At 44.9% G+C, this 25,953-nt stretch overlaps 1 long non-coding RNA gene across 1 annotated transcript; it reads right to left on the bottom strand.

Moving 5' to 3' along the window:
- Positions 1-1,001: 1,001 nt before the first annotated feature.
- On the bottom strand, positions 1,002-25,797 carry LOC137303992 (uncharacterized). The gene is made up of 3 exons (XR_010958499.1): positions 25,401-25,797; positions 21,617-21,690; positions 1,002-1,173 (listed from the first exon to the last, which is right to left on the bottom strand). It is a non-coding gene; the product is annotated as an uncharacterized lncRNA (long non-coding RNA).
- Positions 25,798-25,953: the final 156 nt, after the last annotated feature.

Genomic DNA, 25,953 nt, shown 5'->3' with positions numbered 1-25,953 from the left:
TGAAGCTGCCCAGTATATTTCTGGCGGGGGAGCTGCTCTCTTCGCCTCTTGGCCCTATCCTGTCTGTCTGCTAGCAACTAAGAAGGAAGCCATCCAGTAAACCTCGCAACCACATGTCGACGGCAGCAGCAGGCACAGGGGCCAGGCCTTTTCATCTGTTTTCACCGGTGAGCATTAATTTTCTGGCCGCCACAAGACAACCGAGCATAAGTGTAAGGGTGGGGGTTAAGGGATATTGCTAAACTTGTGATTTTAGAATTTTCCCTCGATGTGTCCGTTTCTTTCAACCCGATAAGTGTAAGACTGTATTACATCCATAGCGATTTCTTTATCTTCTGTATTATACTGTTTACCTTGTAGTTTTAGTTTTCTTATTAATAAACATTGGTTTTCCTTGTACCAATCCACTGGTCTGTTTGTCTGTCTTTGTTACCACTCGATAAGTCCTCAGCTCAGAATCAGGAAGGGGTAAGCGATTCGCAACCGCACTGCGGGCAGGGCAGCTCAGGAAAACATAACTGGCTGACCTATTATAAGCCCGAGAAACAGTAAAAAAAAGAAACCCCTTACATTAGTGACCCACTATTTACCTCTCAAAGTCTTTTATAACCTTGAAAACCTTTATTAGATTTCCACTCAACTTTCTGTGTTCCAGTGAAAAAGACCCCAATTTTTCAAGCTATTCTTTATAACTATCTCCTCACATTTCTGGCATTATTCTGGTGAATCTTTGCTGTCCCCAGTCCATGAGTCTACTATCCTTCCTATAATGGGGTGTCCAGGACTGCAAGCAATACTCTAACTGTAGCCCAACCAATGTCCTGGACAAATTCAACATCACTTCCTTGCATTTATATTGAATTCTCCTGTGTATCTACATCTACTGATAGGACTCTGTCAGGTGAATGAGCAGAGCAAAGAATTTCGATTCACCGGTTTCCTCTGACCTTTGAAAGAATAAATCAGATAAACAATGAAGGTATTGGTAAACATGCCTTTGCTATTCATAGAATATTCTTGCCTTTTAACCAAAGTGAAGCTGTTATCAACAGTTACATACAAACATACGAAAATGAAAAGACCAGATTGTCCGTCGAGCCTGGCCCACACGATTATGAGCCTTGAGCATTACGATTCCCGACAATCCCCTCTCACCAGGAGCCACTTAACCTGCTGGAAGAGACAAAAAGAAACAGATTACAAACCCAAGGCTAATTTAAGGAGAAAGAAATTCCTAGCCGACCCCCTAAGGCAATGAAAACTAGTCCAGGCAGGGACATTGACCAAGATTTATATTACTTAGTAACTCACCTACCTTTTGCAGGCCGTGATTTCCACCCCAGCCAGGAAACGGTCCAGCTCTCTTTTGAGAGTATGAAGTGAATCTATACTCACTGCGCGAGCCAGCAACTTGTTCTATAGATCTACAATCCTCTTGGAACCTCCTGACATCTAAGTTAGCTCTAACCTTGTGTAACTTATACGCAAGACCCCTGGGTTTCCCAAACCTATCTAATTGAAATAATATATCTGTACAAATACAGTCTAGGTGTTAGCTGTGGCTCAGTGGTAGCACTCTCGCCTCTGAGCCAGAAAGTTGTGTTCAAGTCCCACTCCAGAGACTTGAGCACAAAATCCAGGCCCACACTCCAGTGCAGTAATATGGGAGCGCTGCACTGTTGGAGGTGCCGTCTTTCAGATGTGACGTTAAACGATCGCATGACGCTATTTTGAAGAAGAGCAGGGGAGTTCTTCCCAGTGTCCTGGCCAATATTTATCCCTAAACCAACATCACAAGAACAGATTATCTAGTCATTATCTCATTGCTGTTTGTGGGACCTTGCTGTGTGCAAATTGGCTGCCGTGTTTCCTACATTACAACACTTCAAAAGTACTTCATTGACTGTAAAGCAGTTTGGGACATCATGAGGCCGTGAAAGATGCTATATAAATGCAGGTCTTTCTTTTTTTATAGCTCCTTCATTACAATTATGTTACTCCAGCTTTATATCCAAGAATAGTACATTTTCCTTCAGAATCAGGCTAAAGCCTCCATTAAAATAGCAGAGGGAGTGGGTTAATCACCCGTACAATAACATTGTCAATGGTGATCTTTACTCTATGGTTCCCTTTTCAGGTTGATGATTTATGTCCCGTGTGTACAAAGTCGAGGTTGGGGAGTTGAAATAAGAATGGATTTGCTGCAGTCTCCTAGAGGTTGTTTGATTGACTGATGGTCAGAGATCAGCTTGGCGGAGTTTTTTTTCCTGATTTGGACAAAGGTTTTTTTTTGCCTCTCCCGGGAGATTTTGTGACTGTCGGTTGCTTTGATGGTGCATGTAGGCAGCATCATGTCTGGACAGGACGGGCTTGGACCAGTTGTCTTTTCTTCCTGTCTTTCTTCATATGCTCGTAAACAAAAATAAACCACCATTCGCTCCCCTTCAAAGTGAATGACCTTTATTGTCTTATATTGTATATAAACAGCAATATACAATATGTATATAGTGGCTCAGCTCATCTGCTGCTGAAACCCTCATCCGTGCCTTTGTTACCTCTGGACTAGACTATTCCAATACTCTCCTGGCCGGCCTCCCACCTTGCTGCTCCGTAAACTTAAGCACATCCAAAACTCTGCTGCCCTTATCCTAACTCGCACAGAGTCCTATTCACCCATCACCCCGTGCTCACTGACCTACATTGGCTCCCGGTCCCACAAAGCCTTGAACTTAAAATTATTATCCATGTTTTCAAATCCCTCCATGGCCCTCCCTCCCTATCTCTGTAACCTCCTCCAGCCCTACCAGCCTCCTAGATCTCTACGCTTCTCCAATTCTGTCCTCTTGCACATTCCTCATTTTCTTCATTCCATCATTGGCGACTGTGCCTTCAGCTGCCTAGGTCCTAAACTCTGGAATTCCCTCCCTAACTCTCTCTGCCTCTCTATCTCTCTCTCCTCATTTAAGACACTCCTTAAAACCTACCTCTTTGACCAAGCTTCTGGTCATCTGCGACAAAATACAAGAAGACATTAATAAACGTCAAGATGGGCGTGTAATTGGCAAATGTATTTGAATATAGTTAAGAGTCTAAATAGAGTAGAAGAGCAAAGGGATCTAGGGGTACAGATACACAAATCACTAAAAGTAGTGATGCAAGTTAATATGGCCATAAAAAAGCAAACAAAGCACTGAGGTTCATTTCTAGAGGGATAGAATTGAAAAGCAGAGAAGTTATGTTAAACTTATATAGAACCTTGGTTAGACCAGACTTAGAGTACTGTGCATATTCTGGTCTCCATATTATAAAAAGGATATAGAGGCACTAGAGAAGGTACAGAAAGATTTACAAGAATGCTACCAGAACTGAGAGGTTGTACCTATCAGGAACGATTGAACAGGCTAGAAAAAAGAAGGCTGAGGGGTGAATTGATAGAGGTCTTTAAGATTATGAAAGGGTTTGATAGGATAGATGTAGAGAAGATGTTTCCATTTGTGGGGAAGACCAAACCTAGTGGCCATAAATATAAGATGGTCACTAATAAATCCAGTCGGGAATTTAGGAGAAACTTCTTTACCCAGAGACTGGTTACGATGTGGAACTCGCTACCACAAGGAGTAGTTGTGGCGAATAGCATAGATGCATTTAAGGGGAAGCTAGGTAAACACATGAGGAAGAAAGGAATAGAAGGGTATACTGATAGAGTTAGATGAAGAGGAGTGGGAGGAGGCTTATGTGGAGCATAAACACTGGCACAGACTAGTTAAGCTGAATGGCCTGTTTCTGTGCTGTACATTCTACGTAATTCTATGTAATATGTAGGAATGACGTTTGCTGGCTAATAAATATAGGAATTACCTATGTTGCCTCCAAATATAGGGATCGATTGTAACTCGGACATGTGAAGGGCAGGAGGTAAATCCCTGCAAAAATTGCTAAAAACACATTGGACACGTTATAATTTAATTCAAATGCTTTCCATTATTTTGCTGTCACAACATATTGTCATAGCTCCCAGACATGTTAGAATAAGTTACTGGAGGCATTAAAATCCCAGTTAGACTTTGATGCTTTTGGAGAAAATGATTTCACAAGAATTAGAAAGTTGTCCAACTCAAGGGAGGTACCACCTCTAAACATTGGTGTGATTTTCTCGTTTCAATCCATTCACCATCTGTGATAGAACTTTGTCAGCATTCTGACTGCCAAAACGAACAATTTTCATCTTGCAACAATCGGCTGATAATGTTACCGTGTATCTGAAAAGCACCATAGATTGAAAGTCCTGGCCTATCATTATCAAATGAAATAAAACAATCCAATCCTTGAAGATTGAGTGTGAATGTTGAGTCATTCATCTACAGTGGCCTGAGTCCACTAGCTGGTCTGACCCATATAATTCTTGCAGTCTCATCTTGTCCATATTTCCCAGACAGCTGAATCTGAAATTGTTTCATGTGAATTAAAGTGACTCCTTATTGAAAACAGATGTTGCCAGCATGTCATCTGAAACTAGCAATACGTCAGACACTGTACAGTTTAGTCTCTTTATCACATACAAACCTGTCATATATAAAAGGGCAAATTTTCAAGTAATTCATTTTTTCCATCTCCTCCCCTTCCTCCTTGAAGATAGTGACTTAAACTGGAATGTGGAATACAGTTCCACAGATGTTAGCAGCCCCAGTTTGAAAGTGTCGACTGGCCCTCAAATATGGGGAGGCAAGGGAATCATAGCCACCTGATGTCCACATGTGTCGTGCGCATGTGCATGTGCACTTGCACACACATGCACACCCACACACATGCACACCCACACACATGCACACGCCCACATACATGCTGACACACATGCATGCCCACACACATGCACACCCACACACACAAGCTGAAACACACGCGTACATGCGTGCCCACGCACATGCGTGCCCACATACACACAACTACTCCAGCTGAGGGCATCCAATTCGATATGGATCAGGAGTTAAATCTGGGGCCTTCATGGCCTTTGTTACTCAGTATGGCACCATGCATGCATTTATGATGTCTGGTGTTTGTACCGAAGGGATCAGAGAGATGTGCAACAGGATAAAAATAAACTGTACAAAGTAGGCAATTAAAATTTCTATGACATGCACCAGCTTTTAATTGGATAAGCAGCAAGTAGATGATGTTCTTCTCCATATTTCTGTAAGGGCTTCATTACTCTAGTTCAGATGCCTATCTCATATCCTTCAGCACTGAAATCACAGTGCAGAGTTTGTAAGCTTGTCTGGTTTATGTCATGTGACAATGGGATACAGGAAGTATGATCATGGTGCTGGGACAAAATAGTGTGTGTTACTTGTACTTTCAACGCCTCCTTTTTTTATAATCTACAACTATCTTGGCTTCACTCCATTAGCTGTTTTGGCACCAAAATCATGTGTTGTACCCAATACTTCATTACTTGGCTTGTCAATCGGTGGTGTAATGGCTGGAACAGCTACGTTGCCATGGGGTCATGTTGAGATGTTTATTACCTCACTGTATCTGACCCTGTGGAAGTTTTAAGCCAACCAAGTCTCTGCACTAGAAAATAGGCATATTACTGAGGGTTAGTCACATGGAATAAAAGTGGTCTCTTGACGCAAGCAAACTTTTCATCCAGGCCAGTCCTAGGGTCTGTTGCTCTGCTTCTTTCCTTCAGTCTCTGCCCAACAGCAGCTTAGATGTTAGATATCAAACTTGTGTTCGGCCTTTGGTTCATTGATTCAAACAGTTTGTCATTGTTTTCAAGAATTTGTAAGTAAAAGCTCAAGTTCTGACACATAAATGTTCCTTCTCACTGCTTAACCTTTTTTTGGGCACTGGCCCTAGCCCTGGCACTGAGACTGTTGCTGTAATCTGCCGAATTGGCTCTGAGCCATATTCTAAGAGCACTGTTGCCAACTCCATCCCTTCATTATTTTCCTTCATCTCATTAAGAGTTATGTTGAGCTTCAGATGAGGAACTTTGCTCATGTCATAGACACGATAGGGTTAGGGGTGGTCTGTGCCTGTCAGAAGAGAGTTGTCCTTAAATTTCTTGGCCCCGGCTACTTGCATAGCCTACGCACACCCCTAGTGCAAGCCCGTGCCCCATTAACCCCCCCACCACCCCACCGGCAGGGCCTCGTGCCAGGATCCAGGACAGAAACAGGAGCACAGCTCCTGGATGCTGGCATCTGGGAGCTTCGCGTACATATGGAAACCAATCCCATGTCTGCGGATGATGTCGCCAAATGGCAGCATGTAGATGAGGAAGAGGAGGAGGCCAAGTACAGATCCTTGGGGGAATCCAGAGGGAATGGCATGGGGGCAGGAAGAGAAGCTACCTTGGGAGGTGCTCTGGCTATGATCGGATAGAGGGTGGAACCGAGTGAGGGCAGACCCGTTGAGGTGGAGAAGCGAGGCGAGGCATTGGAGGAGGATGATATGGTTGACCCTGTCGGAGCCCAGTTAAAGACACAAGGGGTGAATTTCCACTGGGGAGGAGGGTTCTCCTGATCATCCTCTGTAACTTCGGCACAAATGCTGTTTTTTCTAGAGTTTGCATGCTCCTCCGCCAAAGTTAGGTCAGACAATGGAGAGAACCCCAGTGGGATTTCACTCCCAGAAAGTACCTTTATACAATGGCAAAGCAGTGCTGATGTGATGAGCCAAGACAGCCAAATGCCTCTCTTTGGTTTATCTTACCAGCACGCCACTGCTTACTATTGAGCCTGTTGGAGGGCCGATAGGAAGGAAACCCCGCCCCCCAACGTCCCCCTGGGATCCAAGAAAAGTTGGTTTCCAGATGCAGCTGTAGGTGCGGAATTTACTTTATGCAATGATACCTAGTGGTGAGAATATTGTGCTCCTACTTTAAAAAAAATTCATATGGGCATCGTTAGCAAGGCCAGCATTGATTGCCCATTCCTAGTTGCCCTTGAGATGGTGCAGTATCAGTGTACATTGTCAACATAATAGCAGCTATAGAGGGTACTGGATAGTCTGCAGTGTATTACAGAGCACTAATACATCCAGTCCAGCTGGCAAACAACATTAATAACTCTCACTTTATGATGTCAGTTGGATAACTGCCGTCAAACGCAGTCCAACTATTGAATTCCGTATGTATTTGTAACTGGTCTCTGATGAAGGGAACTCTAATGACCTGAATGTCTGTGCTATTATGTTCATTGGTTTGTAAGGGCTGAGTTCTGTTATTTTTGACATACACAAAGCAAGCTTATAGTCCAATACGTATTAGATGTGTTTGAACCTCTATTGCTTGGAGCCCTAAGGGTGGATTTTCCTCATCTTTGGGCCGGTGTAAAGCTTAGTTCCCAGGTGTGGCAAAGAGGTCAAAGGGCGAAGAGGCAGCACCCAGTTTAGCTTCTGCAATTAGAGAAACTATAAGAAGAAAAGAGTGCTGCATATAAAGAACTTAACTACAAAATAATAGCTTAACAGATTGGACTTCATTTACTGTTTTCCTTTCAAAGAGCTGGATTGTACAATATCTATGCTAAGTATATGCATTATAGTATTGATATAAGCTCACTTGTTCATCTTTTGAAAAATAAATTTAGTTAAAGTCTGATATGACGTCCGATGCTATGCTGCTCTATCTCTTTTCGAGGATGTGAGAAAGATACTCTCGAATCAATAAGGAGCTGAGACTTATCTATGGGATTAGTCTCAAATACAGGAGCCAAAGTATCTATAGTTTGAATGGCTTGAAGGAAAGAAATTTCATCAAGTTGAAAAATCGGAAGGTGATTTAGGTCGTTGCTAATTAGCACTTGGGAGGAGTTTGATTCTGACGTGCACAGGATAGAGTAGAATTGCTGTTATCAGTTCCTCCGAGAACTCTGCATTCCTCCAACTCTGGCCTCTTTGCGCATCCCCCACTTCCTTCTTCTTCTTTGGCAGTCCCTCAGGGTCGAGGATGACTTGCTTCCACTCCGGGAGGGTGGGTTCTGCGGTGGCTGAATAGTCCAATCCTGGAGCTGCAGACTCTGCCACGGGTGGGGCAGGTGGTGTTTAATAAGGCAGGTGGGTGAGACGCTCTGGATTCTGCGCGCTCTTTCCGCTGCTTATGCTTGGCCTCCACGTGCTCCACTCGGTGACGCTCGAGGTGATTGGCGCCTTCGCGGATGCTTCTTCTCCAGTTTGGGCGTTCTAGGGCAAGCAATTCCCACGTGTCGGTGGAGATGTTGCATTTTTTTAGGGAGTCTTTGAGAGTGTCCTTGTAGCGTTTCCTCCGCCCTCCTAGTGATCGCCTGCCATTGCGGAGCTCGGAGTAGAGCACTTGTTTAGGGAATCTTGTGTCGGGCATGCGGACAATGTGGCCCGCCCATCGCAGCTGGTTGAGCGTGACCACTGCCTCAATCCTGGGGATGTTAGCCTGAGAGGGAACGCTCACATTGGTACGTTGGTATCCTGCCAGTGGATTTGCAGGATTTTGCAGAGGCAACGTTGGTGATATCTCCAGGGATTTGAGGTGTCTGCTGTACATTGTCCATGTTTTTGATGTGTACAGGAGGGCGGGGACCGCGGCTGCACTGTAGACCATGAGCTTGGTGCTGGATTTAAGGTCTCGGTCTTCTAACTCTCTGTTCCTCAGGCGTCCAAAGGCTACACTGGCGCATTGGAGTCGATGTTGAATTTCATCGTCGATGTCTGCTTGCGCCGAGAGGAGGCTCCCGAGGTACGGGAAATGATCCACGCTGTCCAGAGGCTCACCGTGGATCTCGATGGTTGGGGGGCAGGAGCGAACTGGTAGAGGACCTTTGTTTTCCAGATGTTTAGCCTGAAGCCCATTCTCTCATACGCTTCGGTGAATGCGTCAACGATGGTTTGTAGCTCGGCCTCTGAGCGTACGCATACGCAGGCGTCGTCTGCGTACTGCAGCTCGATGACAGAAGTTGGGGTGGTCTTGGTTCTGGCCAGGAGGCGTCGAAGGTTGAACAGTTTCCCACTTGTCCTGTAGGTTAGCTCCACTCCGGCGGGGAGCTTCATGGTGAAGAGGGTGGAGTGTTACAGCGAGGAAGATGGAGAAGAGCGTTAGTGCGATGACGCAGCCCTGCTTGACCCCAGTTTGCTCTCGTATTGGGTCTGTGGTGGATCCATCGGTGAGGATCACGGCTTGCATGTCATCGTGGGGCAGGCGGAGAATGGTGACGAATTTCTGCAGGCAGCCAAATTTGAGGGGGATGCTCCACAATTCACCCCACCATTGGCAGCCATGCCTTGAGCTGTCTAGGACCTAAACTCTGCAATTCCCTCCCAAAAGCCTTTCTGCTTCTACTTCTCCTTTAAGGCGCTTTTGGTCACCTGTCCCAACGTCTCCTTCTTTAGCTTGGTGTCAATTTTTGTTTGATTACGCTCCTGTGAAGCGTCTTGGGACGTTTTACTACGTTAAAAGCGCTATATAAATGCAAGTTGTTGTTTTGTCATCTCAGTAATACTGATAAAGGCCTGGCAGTATCGAGCGATGCTTTAGTGAAGAACCTTTAACGTGCTTGATGCAGATACATTCCAACAATTTGCCGACCTGAAGCTATCACCGGATTTTCCTAAATGGTCATGTTGGCGCAGCTACATATAGCTGACTTAAAGGCTTTTAGTCGAACAAAATTGCTACACACACAGTCTGATTTATCCAAGCAAACATTGCTGCCCTGTCGTGTAGCACTGACTGGATCTGAGGGAGCCTCACATCTGAATGAAGCCTCATCATGCTGATTCAGGCCATACTACGGTAAGGAAATGTGTCACCACTCACAATCGAGCCAGTTTAGGGTCTGAAAACTCCACAAGACTCCTTTCACTTTTCTGTGCAGAAATGTTTAATTTAAAAGTGAAACATATATATTTTTTTTGTGCTTCTTCCTTTTACTGTCAACAAATGGTTGCTTTCAGCTTTTTTAAAAACTTTTTCCCAGAACAAAAAAAAACCCTCATTCAGTGGCACAGAGCTTTAGTGAAGCCACTAAATAGAATATCTTTCTTTACCTACTGGACTCCGCTTATTTTTCTAACCACACTCAGGGCTGTCGGGAAGCTCAGAGTGTTCCTTTGTGCTACACATTGGTTTGCAAAGAGTGGGAGTCAAACAGCCTGAGCGTTGATGCCTCCTAACCCAGACCTTACAGTCAGCCTGTTCATTAGAAGTTACACTTGGGGAATCTTCTCGGACCAGGGTCTGATGCGAGGGGAATGTCACGTATTGGAAGCATGTCCGTGAAAGGAGGTGAGGGGGAGGCAAATTAGGCTGAGACCAGCTGCTTAATTTCAGTTGCCACAATAGCCCTTCAGACCTTAGTGAAAGGACAAGCCCCACAGTGTAGAACAGCACCGATGTTGAAAGCAGCAGGAGAGAACATGAGGTAAATCAAGTCGTGATGGTGTTACCTAAAAGCCTGTAGATTGTAGGAGAATGGTCTGGGGGACTTGAGTTCCATAGCTATAAAGTTTCAGGAAAAGTTAAGTAAAACATGCAATGAGTCTTTATTTCAACACAGTGAGGGTGCAGAAAAGTGGATACATTGAATTTACAGGCAGCAAGAGAGGAAAGTTCGAAGGAGCAATGACAAGCTGAATTGAATTGTAGCTCAAAGCCTTCAGGTGCAAATAGCAAAGATTATGGTGAAGGTAACACTCCCACTTTTGAAACTATTTTCTCTCCATTTCCCCAGTTGGGTCTCCATACACCCCATACCACCCAGGACAAGAGGCTGCCTGAACCCTGGCACTTTACCGATCAGAGACCCAGTGATGTGACCCGAATTTTCTACAAGTTTGTTAATGTCTTTGTTAACAATTGAAGTACAATCAATTGAATTGGAGCAGATGCCTGTACATCTATCTCTCAACCATCTACTGTTATCTTGCTTGATACTCTAGAACTGCTGGTTACAGACAGATGTTAACAAACTTGCAGAAGTAATTGACAAATGAACTTCAATATACTTAAGTGTGAGGTGCTGCATTTTGGTAGGAGGAATAGGGAGGCTCCATACTCCTTGGAAAATAAGAGTTTAAATGGGGTAGAGGCTCAAAGGGATCTGGGGGTGCAGATACACAAATCACTAAAAGCAGCAACGCAGGTTAATAAAGCCACAAAATATGCAAACAGACCACTGGGGTTCATTTCTAGAGGAATAATATTCAAAAGTAGAGAAGTTATGTTAAATTTATATACAACCTTGGTCAGGCCACATGTAGAGTACCGTGCACAATTCTGGTCTCCATATTATGAAAAGGGTTGTAGAAGCACTGAAGAAGATGCAAAAAGGATTTACAAGGATGATACCAGAACTGAGAGGTTATAACTATCAGGGAAGACTGAGCAGGCTGGGGCTCTTTTCTCCAGAAAAGAGAAGACTGAGAGGTGACCTGATAGAGGTCTTTAAAATTATGAAGGGGTTCAACAGGGTAGACGTAGAGAAGATGTTTCCACTTGTGGGGGAGTCCAAACCTAGGGGCCATAAATATAAGATAGTCACTAATAAATCCAATAAGGAATTCAGGAGAAATTTCTTGACTCAGAGAGTGGAACTTGCTACCACATGGAATGGTTGAGGCGAATAGCATAGCTGCATTTAAGGGGAAGCTAGATAAGTACATGAGGGAGAAAGGAATAGCAGGATATGCTGATAGGGTGTGATGAAGTAAATAGATTGGGAGGAGGCACATGTGGAGCATAAACACCAGCATAGACCAGTTGGGCCGAATGGCCTGTTCTTGTGCTGTAAATTCTATGTAATTCTAGAATATTAATGCGTTCTTCATTTTAAACTTTCCAAGCTCATTAGGAAGCAAGATGTAGAAACGCAATCCTGAAAGGTAAATGTCAGCAGCCTCAGTAATATTCACCCATCGCACCTTCTGTACTCACACCCAGTGCTATCATTTATTCACAGCTTCAAAGTGGAACTTTCCGGAAAGGCCACTAGCTATTTTGTCACCAGGCGATATAAGGGTATCAGCTACTGAGGAAATACGTATGAAACTGGACTAAACAGAATGGTACAGAAGTGTTTCACGGTTATTTTATCCAGAGACCTGGATTAAAAATACAGGTGAACATGAGTTCAAATCCTACCGTTGCAGTTAAAGAATTTGAATTCAGTTTGAAAAATCTGGAAATAAAAAGCTGGTGTCAGTAAAAGTGACCATGGAGCTGTCGGATTGTCGTAAAAATCCAACTGGTTCACTACTGTCCTTCAGGGAAGGAAACCTGCCGTCCTTACCCGGTCTGGCCTATATGTGACTCCAGTCCCACACCAACGTGGTTGACTCTTAACTGCCCTCTGAAGTGGCCTAGCAAGCCAAACCACTACAAAGAATAACATGAACTACAGCGGTTCAAGAAGGCCCACCACCACCTTCTCAGGGCAACTCAGGATAGGAAATAAATGCCGGCCTTGCCAGCGATACCCACATCCTGCAAATGAATTTTTAAAAAAGGACATGGAATGTATAAATGGCTGCTTGCACTCATGAGGAGACTTCCCCCGTACTTCCGCCAGCAACATCTGGCTCTAGCACTCTAACATAGCATCATCTGGTAAATTATCCCTTTGAAATTTGTTTTTATAGTTCAGACAGCGCTTAAAGGCACACTCCAGGCTTCTGTAGTGGGATAAAAGAGAAAAGACAGATGCCCTAAATGAGTTCCCCACTTCAGTTTTCATGCAAAATGACAGAGCCAATTCCACATCCAGTCAAGCTAACTCGAGAATCTATAACATCTGTAAAGATTAATGAAATATGAGGGATGAAATAAAGTTTTTTTTTATTATTCATTCCTGCTTGGGATACGTGCCGTCATTTATTGCCCATCCCTAGTTGCCATAAGAAGGTGGTGGTGAGCCGTCTTCTTAAACCGCTGCAGGCCGTGTGGTGAAGGTGCCCCCACAATGCTGTTAGGTCGGGAGTTCCAGGATTTTGACCCAGCGACGGTGAATGAATGGCTGATATATGTCCAAGTCAGGATGGTGTGTGACTCGGAGGGGAACTTGGAAGTGATGGTGTTGTTCCCGTGCTCCTGCTGCTCTTGTCCTTCTAGGTGGTAGAGGTCACGGGTTTGGGAGGTGCTGTCGAAGAAGCCTTGCACGAGTTGCTGCAGTGCTTCCTGTAGATGGTACACACTGCAGCCACGGTGCGCCGGTGGTGGAAGGAGTGGATGTTTAAGCAAGTGGGTGGGGTGCCAATCAAGTGGGCTGCTTTGTCCTGGATGGTGTCGAGCTTCTTGAGCATTGTTAGAACTGAACCCATCCTGGCAAGTGGAGAGTATTCCATCACACTCCTGACTTGTGTAGGTGGTGGAGAGGTTATGGGGAGTCAGGAGGTGAGCCACTTGGCACAGAATATCCAGCTGCTGACCTGCTCTAGTAGCCATGGCATTATGTGGCTGGTCCAGTTTAGTTTCTGGTCAATGACAACCCCAGGATCTTGATCGTGGCAGATTCGGCAATGGTAATGGCATTGATGTCAAGGGGAGGAGACTCTCTTTTGTTGGAGATGGTCATTGCCTGGCACTTGTGTGGTGTGAATGTTACTTGCCACTTATCAGTCCAAGCCTGGATATTATCCAGGTCTTGCTGCAGGCAGGCATGGACTGCTTCATTACCTGACTTGCACACATCGCTGGGTCAAAATCCTGGAACTCCCTACCTAACAGCATTGTGGGGGCACCTTCACGTAGGGACTGCAGCAGTTCAAGAAGAAGGCCCACCACCACCTTCTCAGGGCAACTAGAGATGGGCAATAAATGCCAGCCCATATCCCATGAATGAATGAATTTAAAAAAAACTTTTCTTCATCTCTCATATTTCACTAATCTTTACAGATGTTATAGATTCTTGAGCTAGCTTGACTGGAACTGAACACTATGCAATCATCAGTGAGCAGCCCCACTTCTGACCTTATGATGGAGGGAAGGTCATTGATGAAATAGCTGGAGATAATTGGGCCCAGGGCATTGCACTGAGGAAAAATGAAATCCTGGGGCTGAGATGATTGGTCTCCAGCAACCACATCCATCTTACTTTGCGCCAGGTATGACTCCAGCCATTGGAGAGATTTCGCCCTGATCCCCATTGACTTCACTTTTACTAGGGCTCCTTGATGCCACACTTGGTTAAATATTTCCTTGATGTTAAGGGCAGTCACTCTCACCTCACCTCTGGAATTCAGCTCTTTTGTCCATATTTGGACCAAGGCTATAATGAGGTCTGGAGCCGAGTGGTCCTGGCAGAACCCAAACTGAGCATCGGTGAGCAGGTTATTGGTGAGTAACTGCCTCTTGATAGCACTGCTGATGACTCCTTCCATCGCTTTGCTGATGATTGAAAGTAAGCTGATAGATCGGTAATTGGCCAGTTTGGACCTGTCCTGCTTTTTGTAGTCAGGACATACTGGTGAATTTTCCACATTGCCAGTGTTGTAGCTGTACTGGAATAGCTTGGCTAGAGGCATGGCTAGTTCTAGAGCACAAGTCTTCAGCGCTACAGTCGGGATGTTGTTGGGATCTGTAGCCTTTGCTGTGTCCAGGGCACTCAGTCATTTCTTGATATCACGTGGAGTGAATCGAATTGGCTGGAGACTGGTATCTGAAATGGTGGGGACCTCAGATGGAGGCCGAGAAGGATCATCCACTCGGCACTTCTGGCTGAAGATAGTTGCGGACACTTCAACCTTGTCTTTTGCAATCACATGCTGGACTCCGCCATCATCGAAGATGGGGATCTTCATGGAGCCTCCTCCTCCCGTTAGTTGCTTAATTGGCAAGTTGCCAAGTAACCTTCGCACCAGACAAGTGCCAGGCAATGAACATCTCCAACAAGAGAGAGTCTCACCACCTCCCCTTGACATTCAACGGTATTACCATCACTGAATCCCCCACCATCAACATCCTGGGGGTCATCATTGACCAGAAACTTAACTGGGCCAGCCACATAATACTGTGGCTACAAGAGCAGGTCAGAGGCTGGGGATTCTGCGGCGAGTGACTCACCTCCTGACTCCCCAAAGCCTTTCTGCCATCTACAAGGCATAAGTCAGGAGTGTGATGGAATACTCTCCACTTGCCTGGATAAGTGCAGCTCCAACAACACTCAAGAAGCTCGACACCATCCAGGATAAAGCAGCCCACTTGATTGGCACCCCATCCACCACCCTAAATATTCACTCCCTTCACCACCGGCGCACTGTGGCTGCAGTGTGTACCATTCACAGGATGCACTGCAGCAACTCACCAAGGCTTCTTCGACAGCACCTCCCAAACCTGCGACCTCTACCTAGAAGGACAAGGGCAGCAGGCACATGGGAACAACACCACCTCCATGTTCCCCTCCAAGTCACACACCATCCCAACTTGGAAATATATCGTCGTTCCTTCATCGTCGCTGGGTCAAAATCCTGGAACTCCCTACCTAACAGCACTGTGGGAGAACCTTCACCACATGGACTGCAGCGGTTCAAGAAGGCGGCTCACTACCACCTTCTCAAGGGCAATTAGGGATGGGCAATAAATGCTGGCCTCACCAGCGACACCCACATCCCATGAACGAATAAAAAAAAAATTGTCCAGCACCATTCATGACTGGATCTCGCAGGTCTGCAGGGCTTTGATCTGATCCGTTGGTTGTGGGATTGCTTAACTCTGTCTATAGCATGCTGTTTCCATTGTTTGGCATCGCATATAATCAGGTATTGTAGCTTCACCAGGTTGGCACCTCATGTTCAGATACGCCTGGTGCTGCTCCTGGCATCCTCTTCTACACTCCTCATTGAACCAGGGTTGGTCACCTGGCTTGATGGTGATGGAGGAGTGAGGGATATGCCAGGCCACGAGGTTACAGATTGTGGTAGAATACAATTCTGCTGCTGCTGAGGGCCCACAGCTACACATGATGCCCAGTTTCGAGCTGCTAGATCCGTTCTTAATCTATCCCACTTAGCACAGTGGCAGTGCCACACAACATGATGGAGGGTGTCCTCAGTGTAAAGATGGGACTGGATCACCACAAGGACTGTGCGGTGGTCACTCCTACCAATACTGTCTGTGACAGGTAGATTGGTGAGGACAAAGTCAAGTATGTTATTTCCTCATGTTGGTTCTCTCACCACCTGCGCAAGACCAGTCTGGCAGCTATGTCCTTCAGAACTTGCCCAGCTCGGCCAGTGGTGGTACTACTGAGCCAGTCTTGGTGATGGACATTGAAGTCCCTCACCCAGAGTACATTCTGTGGTCTTGCTACCCTCAGTGCTTCCTGCAAATGGAGGAGTACTGATTCATCAGCTGAGGGAGGGTGGTAGGTGGTAATCAGCAGGAGCTTTCTTTGCCCATGACGACACCCAGGGCCATTCCCACCTGACTGTATACCATTGCTCCCCCATCTCTGGGTCTATCCTGCCAGTGGAACAGGACATATCCAGGGAAGCCAAGTGCTCTGTCCGATTTTATTCTTCTTATCCTTTTTTTTTGTAGTGGTTTGATACACTGAGGGGTTTGCTCGGCCATTTCAGAGTCAACCACATCGGCATGGGACTGGAGTCACATATAAACCAGGCCAGGTAAGGATAGCAAGTTTCCTTCCCTTAAGGGCATTAGTGAACCAGTCGGGCTTTTCCAGCAATCTGACAGCTCTTTCGTGGTCACTTTTACAGATGCCAGCTTTTTAATCCAGATTTATTTAGTTTTTTTTTAAAGCTGAAATCAAATTCACAAACTCAAGCGATAAAATGAACTCACGATTATTAGTCCAGTCTCCTGGGTTACTAGCCCAGTAACATAACCACTCTGATACCATATCCGGTTAAGAACAGAATTATCCAGGTTAAGTTAAAAAGATAGTGCAGATGGTTTTAGAACTGGCTTTCAGGGAAGAAAAATCCACTTGCTATTCTCCATCTCCTGACCGAATTAACCAGGGCTGACAGATCAATAAAAGACATCCAATTGCAATTCACCTGTAATAATTGGAATAGCCGATGAAAGTGGGACAATGTGATCTGCACCAATCATTCAGATGGGAAGTGTAGGAACTGGTGGGTGTCCCAAACAAACAGTGGAGCCCTGAGTTTCCAGTTCCAGTGCTCAAAGCAATCAGGTTTGCAAAAAGGTAAAAATCTATTTGTAGCACAATAATGCTGGAAAGGTTTACATGCAATCGGTGCAGCCAAGGATGTCAACAAAGTTGCTGGAGCTTCAGGAACACCAGAAGACTACAGGAAGAGGATCTATGACTCATGTCAAATTGCTAGACGGAAAATAAAGTTCAAAAGAAAAGACTCACTGTGCAAGTTCCAAATGTGCCCAAACAGAAAAAAAAAACTAACTTGGCTGAAACTGAGGGTGGTCTAAATTTTCCATTTTGTCCAACATGGAACTGACTGCACCAATTCTTGTTCATTTTAAAGAAATAAATAACTTGCATTTATATAGCGCCTTTCACAACCTCAGGACGTCCCAAAGCGCTTCACAGCCAATGAAGTACTTTCTGAAGTGAGACCACACTTGGAGTACTGTGCACAGTTCTGGACTCCATTTTATAAAAAGGATGTAGGGATATTGGAGAAGGTGCAAAAAAGATTCACAAGGATGATACCAGAACTGAGAGGATGTACTTACCAGGAGAGGCTGAACAGGCTGGGGCTCTTTTCTCTAACAAAGAGAAGGATGAGTGCTGACCTGATAAGGTCTTTAAGATAATGAAAGGGTTTGATAGGGTAAAGAAAATGTTCTCACTTGTGGGGGAGTCCAAGACTGGAGGTCATAAATATAAAATAGGCACTAATAAATCCAAAGGGAATTCAGGAGAAACTTCTCGACCCAAAGAGTGGTAAGAATATGGAACAAGGAGTTGTTGAGGCAAATAGCATGGATGCATTTAAAGGGAAGCTAGATAAGCACATGAGGGAGAAAGGAATAGAAGGATATGCTGATAGGGTGAGATGAAATAGGGAGGAAGGAAGCACATGTGGAGCATAAATGCCAACATAGACCAGTTGGGCCGAATGGCCTGTTTCTGTGCTGCAGACTCGAGGAAATGTTGTCACTGTTGTAATGTTGGTCAGAACACCGGGAGAACTCCCCTGCTCATCTTCAATTAGTGTAATGGGATCTTTTGCATCCACCTGAGAGAGCAGACGGGGCCTCGGTTTAACGTCTCAACCAAAAGACAGCACTTCAGTGCAGCACTGCCTCAATACTGACCCTCCGACAGTGCAGCGCTCCCTCAATACTGACCCTCCGACATTGCAGCACTCCACTGCAGTATCAACCCAAACTATGTCCTCAAGTGGGACTTGAACCCACAACTTTCTAACAGAGAGGGGAGAATGCTACCCACTGAGCCAGGTTGATATCCCAGGCTGGGTAAGCAGTCTTCCTGCTCTCACTCACTACCCAGTGACCCCTGCTCCAAATGCATGTACAAATGTCAGTCTTACATTGTTTTCCAAAACCAGCCTCAGTTACTTTCTATGCAACAGTCCTGGCTATTATTCTATTTTGAATTACACACAATGGAATCATTTAGAATGCAATTTCTTTTAAATCTAATTACATTTTTGTGGTTATAAATTTGAAACTTTGATGAATAAATACTTTTTAAAAGTTTTCATCTGATATATAGACCTTCAGTTTAAAAACACATGAATTAAGCAAAACCTTAATTACTCATAATAACCCACATAATTCATCCACCGTGGTCTTCAAATATCCCATGTGACTAAAGCCAGGAGCTTCTAGTTGTTGGGGCTGAAAAGCAATCGGACCATCATGATCTCAGAGGAGGAGAAGGAGGCCTCTGTCTGGTAGCTCAACCATGGCTTACAAAAGAAACTAGGGATAGTATTAGATCCAAAGAGGAGACATATAAAATTGCCAGAAAAATCGGCAAGCCTGAGGATTGGGAGCAGTTTAGAATTCAGCAAAGGAGGACAAAGAGATTGATTAAGAGTGGAAAAATAGAGTATGAGAGTAAACTAGCAGGGAACATAAAAACTGACTGTAAAAGCTTCTATAAATATGTCAAGAGAAAAATATTAGTGAAGACAAATGTAGGTCCCTTACAGTCAGAAATGGGGGAAATTATAATGGGGAACAAAGAAATGGCAGAACAATTAAACACATACTTTGGTTCTGTCTTCACAAAGGAGGACACAAATTACCCCCGGAAATGTTAGGGAACCAAGGGTCCAGTGAGAGGGAGGAACTGAAGGAAATCAGTATTAGTAAAAAAATAGTGCTAGGGAAATTAATGGGGCTAAAGGCTGACAAATCCCCAGGGCCTGATAATCTACATCCCAGAGTACTAAAGGAAGTGGCCCTGGAAATAGTGGATACATTGGTGGTCATCTTCCAAAATTCTAGACTCTGGAACAATTCCTACAGATTGGAGGGTGGCAAATGTAACCCCACTATTTAAAAAAGGAGGGAGAGAAAAAACAGGGAATTACAGACCAGTTAGCCTAACATCAGTAGTGGGGAAAATGCTAGAGTCTATTATAAAGGATGTGATAACAGATTGGACAAAGTCAGCATGGATTTATGAAAGGGAAATCATGCTTTACAAATCTACTGGAGTTTTTTGAGGCTGTAACTAATAGAATAGATAGGGGAGAATCAGTGGATGTGGTGTACTTGGATTTTCAGAAGGCTTTTGATAAGGTCCCACACAAGAGGTTAGTGTGCCAAATTAAAGCACATGGGATTGGGGGGAATATACTGAAATGGACTGAGAATTGGTTGACAGACAGGAAATAGAAAGTAGGAATAAACGGGTCTTTTTCCAGGTGGCAGGCAGTGACTAGTGGGGTACCGCAGGGATCAGTGCTTGGGCCCCAGCTATTCACAATATATATCAATGATTTGGATGAGGGAACTGAATGTAACATTTCCAAATTTGCAGACGACACAAAGCTGGGGTGGAATGTGAGCTGTGAGGAGGATGCAAAGAGACTCCAATGTGATTTAGACAAGTTGGGTGAGTGGGCAAGAACATGGCAGATGCAGTATAATGTGGATAAATGTGAGGTTATCCACTTTGGTTGTAAAAACAGAAAGACAGATTATTATCTGAATGGTGATAGATTGAGAAAAGGGGAGGTGCAATGAGGCCTAGGTGTCATTGTACACCAGTCATTGAAAGCGAGCATTCAGGTGCAGCAAGCAGTTAGGAAGGCGAATGGTGTGTTGGCGTTCATTGCAAGAGGATTTGAGTACAGGAGCAGGGATGTCTTACTGCAGTTGTACAGGGCCTTGGCGAGACCACATCTGGAGTATTGTGTGCAGTTTTGGTCTCCTTATCTGAGGAAGGATGTCCTTGCCATGGAGGGAGTGCAACGAAGGTTTACCAGACTGATTCCTGGGACGGCAGGACTTACGTATGAGGAGAGATTGGGTTGACTAGGCCTATATTCACTAGAGTTCAGAAGAGTGAGAGGTGATCTTATCGAAACATATAAAATTCTAACAAGACTAGACAGACTAGATGCAGGGAGGATGTTCCCGATGGCTGGGGAATCCAGAACCAGGGGTCACAGTCTCAGGATACGGGGTACGCCATTTAGAACCGAGATGAGGAGAAATTTCTTCACTCAGAGGGTGGTGAACCTGTGGAATTCTCTACCACAGAAGGCAGTGGAGGCCAAGTCATTAAATATATTCAAGAAGGAGATAGATATATTTCTTAATGCTAAAGGGATCAAGGGATATGGGGAAAAAGCGGGAACAGGGTACTGAGTTAGACGATCAGCCATGATCATTTTGAATGGCGGAGCAGGCCCGAAGGGCCGAGTGGCCTACTCTTGCTCCTATTTTCTATGATTCTATGATTCTATGTGTACAGAACATGATTTGAGCAAGGAATTCACAGAAATAGAAAATATCCAACAAAATCCATGTGGCAGCAGATCCTTGAGCCGACAGTCAAGCAATGAAAGGCAAACATTTCTAGCTGGTTTCCTCCACACCTCAACAAAGGTAAGAGGGACACTTCAACTGGAGCTCAGATGTTCCTACATCTCCTGCACCACAATCCCAACCCCAAAAGGAAAAGATACCCCTGTGTGTTCGGGCCTTGTGAAAACCATTTTAATAACCTCAATGATATCTCCTTCATGTTTGTGTTTCTCTAAAGTAAAGCCTTTCCTGGTAACTAAGAGCCCTAAGGCTAGGGATCAGTCTAGTTGCCCTCTCCAGCATCTTCTCTAGATACCCTTCACTACGTCTGGGAACCAAAGTGGCACAATTGTGTTTTACATGGTATAAAGGCGTAAACCTTTGTCTGCCTCACCTGGTCGATAGTCTGGTGGAGCGGATCACCTGCTCGTTATAGAACCCACCTGATTTTTCGCCTCGATTGTAAAATTCTCATCCTTGTGTTCAAATCCCTCCATTGCCTCACCCCTCACTGTTTCTGTAACCTCCTCCGGCCCTACAACCCTCCGTGGTTTCTGCACTCTTCCAACTCTGGCCTCTTGCGTATCCCCAATTTCTATCGCTCCACTATTGGCAGCTGTGCCTTCAGCCGCCTCGACCCTAAACCTCTCTACCTCTCTCTCCTCCTTTAAGACATTCCGCAAAACCTACCTCTTCGACCAAGCTTTTGGTCACCTGTTCTTGTATCACTTCATCAAAATCAAAGTACTGCAGATGCTGGAAATCTGAAATAAAAACAGAAAACCAGTTCTTGTAAAACAGCACATCCTCTGAGGTATGTTTTCAGATCAGCAAAGTTCAGGTACAAGCACGTGGCACAGTCGCACGACATCCCTCGAGCCTGGAGATTCCTGGGCTCCATTCTGCTACCATCACTGCAATGGAGCATAATTTATCCTCGCTGAAATCAGAGGAGGCTGACTCTGTCAGTTACTACGGGGTCAGCTCATTTAAATAATGTTGGTGGGACAAGGTAGGGGGCCAGATATGACAGTCTATTGACACAACCGTGTCAGCCAATGAGTTGGAGGCGGGGCGGGACTTATGGCAGGACTCACAGCAAACAGTCTATTTTGCAGCAAACAAAGTCTATTTAAACAGCGCACTACAGCAAACAGTCTCTCGAGTCTATTTAATAACAGACTCACTACAACAAATGGAGCTCAAGACCGAAACGACAGCAACGTCTCCCGATCAAAACAGGGTTATTTCCCCAGCAAAATGCAGTGAGTGGAGGATAGTTCCATAACACGAATTGCGTGCGTAACATCAATCCCAGTCACTTACAGCAGTGCAGGCTCCAAGCGTGATTGATGGGGGAATTACCCAATCATCTCCATTCTTGCCAGGAATAGTGCTGTCACTACATGCAACCTTGTCTGATTCACAGCTGGAGAACTCTCTTCGATCTAATGGGATCTGTTGCTGGCATCTCTCCTGGTGTGATGGAACAGTTGACATCAGCTGTCATAAACAACTCAAGCCAACAATGCCTTTGACCAATAAAGCATTAACACTGTAAACGTTTTGATCGTTTATCTACTTCAAAAGAAATGGTTTTACGTGAAGGAAATTTCACATAGTAAATATAGCAATTAAGGCATCTACTGTTTCAGGATTGGGGTTATTGTTATGGATTCAAACACTGATGTTGTTTTACATAAGAAATAGGAGCAGGAGTAGGCCAATCGGCCCCTCGAGCCTGCTCCGCCATTCAATAAGATCATGGCTGATAGAGATTTAATCAAAGCTAATTGAACATCTTCTTTGTTGTGCTTCCACATCAAAGGAATGTATGTCTTTCTAATCCAGGAATCATCTTGTAGTTATCAGTCTTCAAATTGCCTAGCCTTTGGCTAGTCCATGATCAATCGTCTCCCATGAATCACCATCAAAGACTGCAGAGCCAAGAAATCATTGAGAAAAATTGCAAGAATTTTGCATTCTCTTTTTATTGTTTTAAGCAGTCAATCCATATGTTGTGTAATACAAAATGAAAATGCTGGAGACACTCAGCAGGTCAGGCAGCATTTGTAGAGAGAGGAACAGGGTTAATGTTTGAGATCGATGACCTTTGACTTCAATGGAGAGTAAAATCGGGCAGGGTGTAAAATGGGCATCTGACTGTTCCATGGGCGTCTGTCACTCTCCAATGCCTCATTCCCATATAAGGCCAGACAGCGATCGCCCACAGACTAGTTGACTATGGGAGATATCACAGCCGAGTCCAATCCTGATCTCATTCAGTATCCACACATTTACACTCTCCCTGGATAGCAATCAGCAGAAGGAACTCTGGCCAATTCTCCCATCCTTAGCCCATGAGTACTGAGGTCAACTGTGTTGTCAGCTCTGGCTGTGATCGATTAACACAACACAGATAGGAGATTAAAGCTGAGACATTCCTGGTCTGTGTGGCATTTTCTGCGACTGTGATTGTGACATTTTTTATTCGTTCATGGGATGTGGGCGTCGCTGGCAAGGCCAGCATTTATTGCCCATCCCTATTTGCTCTTGAGAAGGTGGTGATGAGCCGCCTTCTTGAACCGCTGCTTGTGGTGAAGGCTCTCCCACAATGCTGTTCCAAGATTTTGACCCAGCGACGATGAAGGAACGGCGATATATTTCCAAGGGGGCATTATCCCTCCTTGTCCTCCCTTGACCTCTTTGCAGCCTTCAACACAGTTAAATACCATCTTCTTCCAATGCCTCTCCTCCACTGTGCAGCTCGGTGGGACTGCCCTCACTTGGTTCCACTCTGGCCTCTCCGTTCGTAGCCAGAGCATCTCTAGTTCTGACTTCTCCTTCTACCCCCACATCGTCATCTCGAGAGACTCTGAACGATCCATTCTTGGCACCCGCCTGATCCTCATCTACATGCTGCTCCTTGGCGACATCATCTGCAGACATGAGGTCAGCTTCCATATGTACACTGATGACTCCCAGCTGTATCTCTCCATCTCTCCACTGTCTTTGTGCTGTCAGACTCATGCCAAGTCTTGGATAAGCTGCAATTTCCTCCAGCTATACATTGGGAAGACCAAAGCCATTATCTTTGGCCCCTGGCAGAAATTCTGTAACCTCATCACCAACTCCAACCCTTCCTTGGCCAAATTGTTTCAAACCTTAGTTTCCTATTCAACCCCATATCCTCTCCATTACAAAAGCCAACTACTTCAACCTCCATAAGATCGCCCACCTCTGCCTCTAACTTAGTCCATCTGCCACTGAAACCCTCATTCATACCTTTTTCACCTCCAGATGCAACTATTCCAATGTTCTCCTAGCCAGCCTACCAGCCTCCACCCACCGTAAACTCAGCTCATCCAAAATTCTGCTACCCGTATCCTATTCCTCCCCAAGTCATGCTCACCTATCACCTATGTCCTTGCTGACCTACATTGGCTCCCTACTTCAGCTTTACAGCTGGCCACAAACTCTCCATTTATCCGACTCTGGCCTCTTGTCCGTCCATCCTTTCCTTCATCCCACCATTGACAGCCGCCCTTTGCTATCGAATTTCCTCCTAAACCCTTTCAGTTCTCCATCTCCCTTTTCTCCTTTAAGACCCTCTGTAATACCCATCTCAATGATCAATTATTTGGTGGTCCATCCTAACCTTTCCTCCTTTGGATCGGGATCAGTTTTTATTTACAGTTTGCGAAGTGTCTTGAAATGGTTTTCCATGTTAAAGGCGCTATATAAATGCCAGCTGTTGTTGTGGTGTTGGCACAGTTGCCTTAGCCAGCTGAGTACTTGGGGGAGCTGATCAGTCTGTGCTATGGTATGTGGCTGGGACATAGCGAGGAGTTAAGGTGACCTGACAAATTACAAAAGCAAAACCCAGTTTTTAAATTTCCACCCTGAGAGGTCTTAATGATTTGGAACAAGTTTCAGCGTGATTTGTCCTGTATAGTCTATGATATATTAAAAATCTCGTGTCCCAAAAACATCGAATAACGCTTTTATCTCAACAGTTCTGTCAATATTCCGAGTCAACATTTGTAATGAGACTTCCCAATTTATCTCTATTGACCATCGCCTATGACGATTCAGGCCTCCGTCCAGTAGGTGGCATTGTGGCAGCTCCTCTGCCCGTCTCCCTATAGCTTGCCGACACCTGGCATCTCCCCCCAACCCACTGCAGATTCTCCCTTTGAACTTCCTGTCACTTCTGAATTTTTGGAACCATTTCTTTGAATGTTTTATGACTGACTTCCAATATCACGAATCTGAAATTGTGCACTTCAACCCTCCCACTTCCATTTTTATCAGGGACTCTGATCTTCAAAAACCATGGGCGTTTACCGATGTATATAGAAATATTATAATTCTTCATCTCTACCTTTTTCAGTTAACCATTTTCCAAATTTGTGATGGACACCTCTCCTACTTGCACCGCCGTGAATCAGTGAGAAGTAATGTTGGAACTTACTCTATTGGCTGATACAGGAGTGGACCATACACTGGTGGATAGTCCGTGGATCTCCATAAACAACCGCCATAAACATCTTCTGCTGGGGCAGCATCAATGATTTCTCTGATACTTCCACTCTACAGTATGGATTTCCTACTCTGGGTATGGTCATGTACTGGTGATGTTACTGGTCTGGTAATCCGGAGAACGTGAGTTCAAATCCTACCATGGGAGTTTGAGAATTCAGTTCCAAAATCTGGAAATAAAGAACTGGCATCAGTAAAAGTGACCTTGAAGCTGTCGGATTTTCGTAAAACCTCAACTAAAACTTCAGGGAAGGAAACCTGCCGTCCTTACTCGGTCTGGCCTATATCTGACTCCAGTCCCACACCAATGCTGTTGATTCTTAACTGCCCTCTGAAATGGCAAGGTAAGCCCCTCAGTTGTATTAAACTACTTCAAAGATGAACTACAGTGGTTCAAGAAGAAGGCCCACCACCACTTTCTCAGGGCATCTAGGAATGAACAATAAATGCCGGCCTTGCCTGCAATGCCCACATCCTGAAAATGA

Source organism: Heptranchias perlo, chromosome 36, assembly GCF_035084215.1.
Source record: "Heptranchias perlo isolate sHepPer1 chromosome 36, sHepPer1.hap1, whole genome shotgun sequence".
Classification (NCBI taxonomy): domain Eukaryota; kingdom Metazoa; phylum Chordata; class Chondrichthyes; order Hexanchiformes; family Hexanchidae; genus Heptranchias; species Heptranchias perlo.
The sequence above is the reverse complement of the archived record's forward strand: the minus strand, read 5'-3'. Positions and strand labels throughout refer to the sequence as shown.